This window comes from Lottia gigantea (genome assembly GCF_000327385.1).
Source record: "Lottia gigantea unplaced genomic scaffold LOTGIsca_18, whole genome shotgun sequence".
NCBI classification, from domain to species: Eukaryota; Metazoa; Mollusca; class Gastropoda; family Lottiidae; genus Lottia; species Lottia gigantea.
The window spans coordinates 3,060,243-3,068,688 of record NW_008708301.1 but is presented as its reverse complement, the minus strand read 5'-3'; positions in this window follow the sequence as shown (position 1 = coordinate 3,068,688).

The following is an 8,446-nucleotide window of genomic DNA, read 5'->3' as shown; positions in this document are numbered from 1 at the left end:
AAGCCCCCCCCCCCCCCCCCCCCCCTTGGCAACTTTCAGCAAGGGGTGATTTAAAAATCACGCAAGGGATTTCTAGTCATTCAAGATTTATCGCCATTAAAATTCAATGTAATCGAATATCAAGTACATTTTACATATTTTAATTCTAAACAATTGAAACATATCAGATTACGATAAAAAAAAAAGGGATTAAAGTCAAAATATATAACACCCTGACTGAATTTTTTGTTGAATTTGTACAATCATGTACAAACTTGTATCATTCTTTTCACCAATTCTTTGAAATGGGACTTTACGTTGAAGTAACAAATAATTCTATGAAAAGGGGACATATACGGGGTCTTTTGTTTCGATATACTTTTAAAACCAATTATATAGACTATATTCTTTCTCCATATCTTGAATTATGGTTTATTGTTATTGACACACTAATATCATATAGGCTTACCCCTATAGGTGAATCAATTGTTACAATGTTTATACGCCTAAATGGAAATGTGGACGTATATTGCCGTCGCCCCTGTCCGTCGGTCCGTTAACATGTCTTGTGAACAAAACATAGACTACAGTTTACAACTGATTTTAATGAAAATTTGGTGTGATCATTTATATTGATGAGATCCTGGTCAAGTTCGAACTTGACGATCTTTCGATGAACGGTTTATGAGTTATTGCCCTTGACTTAGGAAAAACGCTTCAAAATCTGTTTGTGAACACAATAGAGACTACAGATTACATGTGATTTTTATGATTAATGAAATGAAATGAATGGAGTTTTACGTCTTTTTATTTATATTGGAGAGATCTTGGTCAAGTTTGAATTTTCAACGATTACACTCTTAACAATTTTTTGACCTTGATATTAGAGCTGTGTGATTTAATAATTTGATGTATTTGGGTTATTGATATTGATTTTAAAAATTTTGTGGAATTATTCAGTTTAAGTAACTGCCAGTAAATATATATATCATTGAATTCAAACTAATAAAATTTCTTTAATATGAGAAAATTCGTACTTTAGTCAGTGTCAGTGGACGTATGTAACCTTGCCTGGCAAGCTATCTTTTATTTTTTGATATTTGAAATATGGACTATCCATGGGCAATACAGGAATATAATACTATATTGCCTCATGTATGTACTTGCAAAAGGCCCACAATCATTAAAGAAGTGCAGCCATTTTATATATATATAGCTAGTGATCTCGCGAAATTTATGATGGTATTGAGAATTGCAATACAGTGACGTTTCCAAGAAACATTAAAGAAGAACTAATTTGTGCTAAAATATGAATAGAAGCACAAACGGATTTTAATAGAGTCTATATATATTTCTGGAAAATAATAAAGTGATCTATGTGTATCTTTGTCTGAAATCAGCAGACTACATGGTATGCATTCCAATGTCCGCTTGCTTAATACAAAGTTGAATATCCCCACTTTTACAGCTTTAAGCCAACTTTTACACCGGAATGAATGAATGACAGGGCACACATCTATAAACAGAATTCGAGCCAAATCAAATGAAAAAATGGCTGCTTTTATATCACTGAATAAAACGGTAACTTGTCCAAAAAACAACGGTGAATGTTGCTGATTGTTTTAGAGTCTTATTTTAGTTTAGTCGTCGTAGTTCTTAAAAGGATTTTGATCCAAATAAAAATGGCATGGCCCCTTTAAAGCAGTTCTTAATATTACTACCCTGACAACCAATACCCGTATGACTCAATAACCAATAAAGGCATTCGACCTTAGTTTGCAAATACCCAATGTCATTCAAAGATTTGTCTACACTATAGGACGAATATAATCACAAGAGGTTTAGGATTATAAGAACCAGATATCAAAGGTAAAATATTATGGTATTTTAATTAAATTATTTTTAATATCTTTTAAGAATGGTTTAAATTGTACTGTGGCAAAGGAGAATGAAGTTCACTTTTCATATATTCAAAGAGTCCGAAGTTACATTTTGTTGTAAAATATAGTTGCATTAAAGACAATGGGTGATTTACTGAATGCATGAGCGGAAATAGCTGTCTTGACGGTACAAAATGAGCTCAAATCGCAATATGAAGCAAAAATGCTTATACGGAATGACTGCATGAACCAAAATCACTCACTGAAGGCTTATGGGAAAAGGCTTGGCCTTTTGCAGATTATTTTACGGTGTAACTGATTGTTATTAATCGTATAAGACAAAATACGGTTGGATCTTATAGACCAAAGAAGACACACAAATAATTAATAATTTCTACCCTCTATAACCAAAATCAATAAAGGTAGTTATATGAATTTGTTTTAAGATGTCACAGCCTCCGCCATATGAACAGCATGGTCAAGGACCTCCCCCACAAGGTTATGGACCGCCTCCACAAGGTTATGGACCGCCTCCACAAGGTTATTACCCTCCTCCAGTCCAACAACAGGTAAGCTGTTAAGATTTACATGAATATGGATGCTAGAGGGTTATTTCACCAAGGATTATTTCGATTCCGATAGTACCAGATATTTTTTTGTGGTCGATCGACCTCATTTTTGCAAAAATAGTTGGGAACCGGCGAACACTTTCCTATATAAAATCGGGGTACGATCTGACGCAATGGAGTCGCCGAACATTGTCCAAAGATCGTTTAAACCGTCCGAGTTGGAATCGCCCATTTTCGTCGTCTCTCAGCCTCTCTCTTCCAGACAATCCTCGAAAATAGCTCACTTGGTCGCGGGAAGCGGGAAGCGGGTTTCTTTCACATCTTCTCTGTGTACCTGCAAGTATTTGCAGAGTTGGCAAGTTTTGACTGTACAAAAGTGGTCGAAATTGGTCACAACTAACTAAAGCAATGCTTTGTTGAAACTTTACACACTTTTTTTTAATCCAACGTAATTAATCATACACAATAATTTCCATGTTATAATTGTTATATCATACAATGAAATTACATATATGCAGTAAGTATACAGATAGTATAATGAAAATTATAACAATTCGCAGACTCGAATACTAATATAAATCCACAGTAAAATTACATACAAATACTAAGATAGTTTGCCAGGCAAGGTAATATACACCCACCGGTAGCTTTGAATTTGATTAAAATATTTGGCGGTACAGTTACAATTACTAGTATGAAATATTCAAACTTCAATCTTACACTTCTTTTGAACTTTTTTTGGTGATACTGAACAATATTTCCAAGTTGTGCTAAATCTGACAAGAATCGACAATTACAAATACTCACACCAATTTCGTCAAAACCTGTCAAGAATTGTACCTTTAGGAGCATTTAGAAGCTTAAATTGAACGAGTTTTCAAGATTATGAGGGCATTAACTCATGCTAAATATTTTTTCGATTTTTCTGATTTTCAATAAGGTTCATCCTGGAGTGATATCAAACACTTACACTAAGGCTCTTCGAAATCCAACAAGAGTTTGTGCCTTATTATACAAAAGATGCTGATGCCAATTCTTACTCAGTTGGGTCTGCAACAGTTCAACACAGACTTTAGACTTTATAGATAACTCAAATTTAGGTGTTATGTAAGAGTCCAACTGTTCATTATCATCGCTGGTGGACTCAGAGGAGCTTTATATTACAATGAGTGTAATTTATAGATTCAATTACCATGATATAGACAAAACATACGAGAGTGTTTTTCTATGAAAACCATTGAACTTTTAGTTTTGACCAGTTTTTTTCCCGCTTAGCGTTGTTTAAACCGGTTAAAACCCTGGTTTTATTCAGTTGTGTCCACTGGCCGGTCAAAACCTAGATTTGTCCGGTCAAAACCCAACCCTGAGTATTTGTGCGTACTTGAATTTCGTCGAAGCGTGGACATGTGCTTTGGATGGGTTTCAATCGGGACAAATGAAATCCACCCAGGACAAAAGTTTGGCTGATCAAAAATAATTAATTTGGCCCAGATCTGGCCGATTGGAAAGAAAAACAATTCTTGGTGAAATGTTGGCTTAAGCGAGCTAGGATATATGGTTATATTATTCAAATAATTTAAAAGGGAAATCGGACCATAATTCTGAAATTTTGAATATTTATTGTTCCATATTTGAGAATTTTAATTATATTGAACCTTTCAAACCACATCCACTGTAAACCGACATTCCCAAACCGATATTTTCCATTTGCCTAGTGAGATGCCGCTATACTCCTATTTCACCAAGGATTGCTTTTTTCCAATCGGCCCGATCTGTACCAGATTTTCCCGGATGATTTATTTTTTTTGATCGGCCCGATTGTCGTCCCCTTTTATGACCCGAACCACTGGATTCTTGCGGAGGGACGAATCAAAGACGTTTATCGATTTTGCGTAGGTACACGACAAAGGCCCGGTAGAGACCCACTGCTCACCGCAAGAGAACGATCTTCGCACGTTGTTTAGTCGAGAGTGGCCAAATGTAGCCGTAGGTTGACGAAAGGAGCTACAGGAAACCGAAAGTAAAAGATCCTCGGACGGTCTTCGGTCGTTCAAAGGCGATCCATGACGATCAGAGTCAATTCGGGACGATTGGAGGCTGATCAAAAAATTAATTTTATTCATCGGGGAAAATCTGGCCGAGATCAAGCCGAATGTAAATACTAGTAGCTGCTCACTTTTCTGTGCTCTTCCCTCGGCGTCCATTGCTCCAAATCTTCCCCCCCAATGTGTAGGGCAGTGCTCTATAATGCTCGCAGGTTAACGACTTTTTTGTAAAAATGAGCCCGATCGACCAAAAATATATCGGGTATTTTCGGAACCAAAACAACCCTTGGTTAAATGGGGGTATTAAATGTGGTTGTTTCATTGTATATAGTTGTACCTCAATGTAAGAATATATTTCATTTCAATTATTATGCTTTGAGAAAAGAAAAATAAAACGTTGAAGTTATTTTTTTATTTTTTTCTCTTATTTTTCATTTTATTTTGTTCAATATGCATTAAATACCCTATATTTGAGTACATATAGAGATAGTACCTTTCTCGTCTAATTTTGTTATTTTCGCTTAACGTAGTTAATTGTATCGACTTTTCCTACGTTTGCACATTATCGTGTGATTTATTTTCCATTTATTACAAGTCGACTCGTCGTTTTATATTCTTTATTTTATTTTATAAATTTATGCTATACAATTTTATGCCTTTACATTAGATTAGTACTATGTATTTTTCTCTGTGAATTATTAATATAATGTAATTCATCATCTACCTTTTGTTGAATTCTGTAAATTTAGTAATTTATATCCTTTCAAATGTACCACTCGTTGTATGATGTCTTTAATGGGCGTATTTGATACAATAAACTTATCTTATCTTATCTTATCTTATCTTATGTGAAGGGGGGGGGGGGGGGGGGACTAAATGACTTAGTGAACCCCTCTGTCTAAAGTCTGCTTCACATTGGCTAATTTCATACTTGTATATCAATAAGGAAAAGAGAGGACATTTAGGTCACTTCATAGAGGAAGAAAGCCTCTAAAATACTAAATTTAATAGACTTGTATCACTAGTATGTATAATTTGGCAAGAGACTAATTCTTATTCTTATTCTATGAACTTCCAGCAAACAACTAACACAGTTGTTGTCAATCAACCAGCAGCTAGTACAGTGATCGTCCATGAGAAGTAAGTGTTAATCCCGAAAATAAACACATCCTGGATTTGTCTTACATCTTACAATGAACATAACATTAAACTCCAAACTTTGTCAATAAGAGTACGAAATGTTTGAGAATATTGTTCATTCTCAGAGTTTGTATTCGTTTAAACAGGGAGAACTGATATCCTTATATAACTTTGGGAAAAGTAGCACCTCAAAATTGCAACAGCTCTGTAAATCGTCTTTCGCATTAGCTTCGGTGGAATTTTAAGCCGATCTGATAACTGAGATTATAAAATTACAATTATATATTGCAGACGAGGTGTTAATCATTGTATGCACTGTATAATATGTTTCCTCTGTCCATGGTGGATATTTGTATGGATGATCTTAGTAAGTATAGCTTTAGACTACTTTCAGCTGTATTTTTTTCTCAAACAAACGTAACTCGAAACAGTAACACACCGATATACCTACCATTCAATTGTAGTTGAGTCCTATATACCTATATATATAATGGGAATATAAATATAATTATTATTGACCTTGAAATTGTGCATTTTCACACATGCAATTCTAAGGCGCTGAGGTACTGTGTTTTTAACAAGAAATAAAAGAGTAGTTTAAATTCTGGCCTCGTCCGTTACTCGGACGTGTGAACGACGGATGAGATATCGGCACGTGGCATATCACATCCGTATATCACGTCCGAGGATCGGATGGGGCAAGATTTGTCGGTATAGGATGTCAGATGCTTTTCATTCAAATTCTTAAATGCTATTGTTCTTGTTATTTTCCAGTGTTGCGTTGAAGGTTGCTGAAGGTTGTCTGAGAAAGAAGTCTAGAAATGTTGTGGACCTTTTTTTCAATCTTATTTTGCTGCTATGATTCCTGTAACCATAATTATCTTTATATATTTTACTTACAATAATTATTTAAAAACTATTATAACTTTCGGTTGTCCAGTAACTGCGAATTCTCATAAAGGGACAGTCTTAAATAAGGTCTGTCTGCATACTTCTTTTGCGATGCAATCCAAGGCTTTATAATTCCTAAAATAGCAAATTCCAAATACTGACACCTTGAACATTTGACTGTCACCAGTATGAAATAATTCAACTTTTTGTCATAAACTTCACCCAGAACAATTTATAGTTTTGATCCAAATGCATAGGCATTTTCAAAGAATAAGAATATTCTTATTTATTTTTAGGGCTCCGTCCTGATTAATAAGTGCAATTTTTAGATTATTTTAGATTTTAAATCTGTCAATATCTGTCCCTCCTAGATAGTTTACGAGCAGTTCAAATAACATAACTCAAATATAATATTTTCGATTGTTTTTATGTTCATCCTTTAGTAATTTTCACCAAGTTTCAATTTTAATGATTAAATGAAAAGTCACCGGTTATCTGAGAATCTGTATTAAAACATATAAAATGTTTATCCGTCCATCTTGAAATTATATATTTCGTTTGGTTGATATATATATTACCACAATAAACTATTTAATTAATGTTTTACTTTCTTAAACGTTTTCATCACATCAGAGGGACGATTTTTGTCCCACACCTCTTATTTCTTACAAGAAGTGCCTAATATTAACAGTCCAGAGCCAGGCATTTTCAGCACTCTATTATCAACCAAAAGCAATAACACAGGGGCGTATCTCCTTTCAGAGGCAAATGTTGGTTGTTACCATCAGATAACATTCTTATAACAATCTACTGCTCGACTCACGGTTTATTCTTTATTCTGTCTGTTACTCTGTCAGGTTATCGATATTGGACTTCTGGTAGTATCAGAAGTTTGTTACTGGGCCACAGGTTGTACCAAAATATTGTTACTATAGGCCATTGGTAGTACCAGAAGTTTGTTACTGGGCCACAGGCAGTACCTGGGTATTCTTACTTGACCACTGTTAATACCAGTTAATTGGCACTTTTTCACTGGTAATACCAAAATTTTGTAGTATCAGGGTATTGTTACTGAGCCACAGGTAGTGTCAAGTTATTGTTACTGAGCCACAGGTAGTGCCAGAATATTGTTACTGGTAATACCAGAATTTTGTAACTAGGTAGTACCTGGCTATTGTTACTGGGCCACAGATTGGACACGATGATCTTCAACTACAATTTGACCGGTGAACTGACTGTTAAAGAATAGACATAAAGAATTTGTGCTCGTTCAACGAATGTACACCGACGCTGCACCAATGTACACTAGTTTTCTACACCGATTCCCGTCTCTCTTTTCAATCTGCGATTTTTTTAGCCGTCACGTCGAATAAATGCAACGAATGAATATACTCTCCCAGATGCCGATAGTCGCTGAAAACCCTGTTGTTCTCTATAGCACGGAAGGCCGGAGTGTCATTTTCACGTTATTGGATCCGGAAGTTGGTGAAAGCTGGTGGATGTTAGAATGGGAGTGTTTGTTTGGCGGTATATCAAACGATTCCGATGGCCCAAAAGGTTCTTGCTTGCTACGAGTCCAGGCATAGGCCGAAATTTCCAACCCTGTTTTTAATCCGATGTGATTATAAACCGAGGCCCTGTGTGCTTCAGACTATGTTACGTTAAGGATTCATCGACAGATTAAGAGGAAAAACAAAGATTAGGCTAATGCAGGGTACATGCAATAGTTCGTCTTCATTTACCAATCAGCCCCAGAAAAGTAGTCCTTAAAGTGAAATTTAAAATGAAATTGATAATATCAGAATCGCAACGTATATTTAACATGTTATCTTGAAAATGCAATTTACAAAGGTTGACATGATAATATTCAAACTAAATTTATAATGGTAACATATTTTGATTTACAGATTTTTTTTAGAACACATTTCCAGAAACAGTTAAT